We start from the raw sequence: 2,349 nt of genomic DNA on the forward strand, positions 1-2,349 counted from the left end.
GGACAGATGCACTGTCATCACAAATATCACACCTTGTTTATATGTAGGAACACCTTAATTTATATTGATAGATGCGTTGATGTTTTCTGAACATGTACGCCTTACTTGTCTTTAACAGTCAAGGGGAAACAATCCATTTTAAATCCCTTATTTTTCTTTTCCACCTACAGGTCATCTGTACTGTCATATATGCCACGCGCTGTTTACATGTAGGAACCCTTTCTTAAAACAAGATCAAATCTGAGTTCTCGACATGTGTGCGCACAAAAACTGCGGCACACGCGTTCAACAATAAATCTACTTATTTCGGTTAGTGACTTATTCACAAATATATCAAGAATGACTATGTCTTTCATGTAATTTCAGCCTATTGACAGGTGCTGTATGAAGAACTGTTCCGCTTTTAGAGAGATGCACTGTCATCACAAATATCACACCTTGTTTACTTGTAGGAACACCTTAATTTATATTGATAAATGTATTAATGTTTTGCAACGATGTACTCCATGTAACAACCAACCACGCAAGCAGACAGAAATCGCCATTTATCTATCAATAACATTGCAATATGCACTGTATTCATACAATTCACACGCAGTTTACATGTAGGAGCATTTTCTTAATTCATATTGATAGCTGTGTTGATGCTCCCGTAAGTGTTGTAAATATATTAATTATCTACGTTATTTTATTTTAAAATCTATATGCAAATTTATTTGGATGTCTACTGCAAAACTAAATGTCAGTCTGTTTCTATGTTCATTGTAAATCTATTTCAACACTAGCTACCCTGAGGGTTATATTTTTGGGAACGCACAATAGCCCTTTTCAGAGTTATTTACTTTGAATCGTTATTGTCTCATATCTGATTAGCCTGTTATTACGTAACATGCTTCACAATTTTGGTATTCATACCTTACTGATATCTACTCCTAAGATCTATATACTCTGGGAACGCATTAAAGCCCTTTTCGGGGCTACTTTATTTGAATTCTTACTATCGCGTAACTAATATAATGTTATTACGTAACTGACTTCACAATTTGGTTATTAATAACACTGTGATTTCAAAAAAAAACAGCATCCTATGTAAGGCAATTCGGTATTCTGTGAAAATGTTCAAAATCCACTTTAAAGGCTAAATACTTTCTATTGATGTTATTGGATTAGCGAAACTGTTATGAGAACGGAACCAAGAGATAAGCCCCGCTTTTTCGGAAATTACCTGGTACGTCAGCTAGTAATATATATGTATATATGTATGTATATATGTCTATATATAAATTTATATGTATATATATATATATATATATATATAGAGAGACAGAGAGAGAGAGAGAGAGAGAGAGAGAGAGAGAGAGAGAGAGAGAGAGAGAGGGGGTGCGATGAGTAAATTTTCGCCATTTTATATATTTAATTTCGTGCATGCGCTTTGTTTTTGATTTTGTGAACTACACAGTACAGTAGGGTAAGTTGGGTATCGTCTGAGAGAAAAACGGCACCGTGACGGAATTCACTTTGCCAGAAATTTGGAAACGACATGCTGTACTGTTTGGCATTCGCGCCGGGAGCTCAAATACGCACATTTCAGAGTGTTTGGGTGTCAATCTGAGGACAGTCTAACCTGAGGACATGTACCAAGAGGGATAAAAATGAAACACCTAGTCAACATCATAGTGCTTGGAGTAATCACTAGTGAAGACCACATTATACCTCCATTCATCTTCCCACATGGCTTCAGACTCAACACGGATGCCTACGTCAAATTCCTGAAGGGGGTTGTGCTGCCCCGGGTGAAGTGGGTGGCTGCTGGAAGCCCCTATCTTTGGCGAAAGGACTCTGCAGCGTCTCACACAAGCAGAAGTAGCCAATCATTTATGTCAGACAATTTTTGCGCTCACATCAACTCAAACATCTGGCCACCTAACTCCCCAGACTGTAACCCACTTGATTATTATGTGTGGGACGCAATTGAGCCTGAGACCAACGAAACACCTTGTAACACCAAAGATGAACTGAAGGCAAGGATTATGGCAGCATTAACCATCTTAAACAAGGAGAGCATCCAGAAGAGATGCAAGAGATTCTGAAGTCATTTGGAGGCTGTGGTTGAAGTCAATGGCGATGTTACTGAATTAATTTATACTTTGGTATTTCAAGATATTTATTATGGGGTTTTGGTAAATATATCTGTTAAAATGAGATGTCAGTGTTATTTTCATCCTTGGTTAATTTGGACGACAGTCTATTCTTCGCAACCTGCATATTCTCACACATACATACCTATACGTATATAAATTCTAACAAAAACACACAGCCAAAGCAGCAAATATTCGCATATATGTATAT

The sequence above is a fragment of the Octopus bimaculoides genome, chromosome 19, assembly GCF_001194135.2.
Source record: "Octopus bimaculoides isolate UCB-OBI-ISO-001 chromosome 19, ASM119413v2, whole genome shotgun sequence".
Taxonomy (NCBI): domain Eukaryota; kingdom Metazoa; phylum Mollusca; class Cephalopoda; order Octopoda; family Octopodidae; genus Octopus; species Octopus bimaculoides.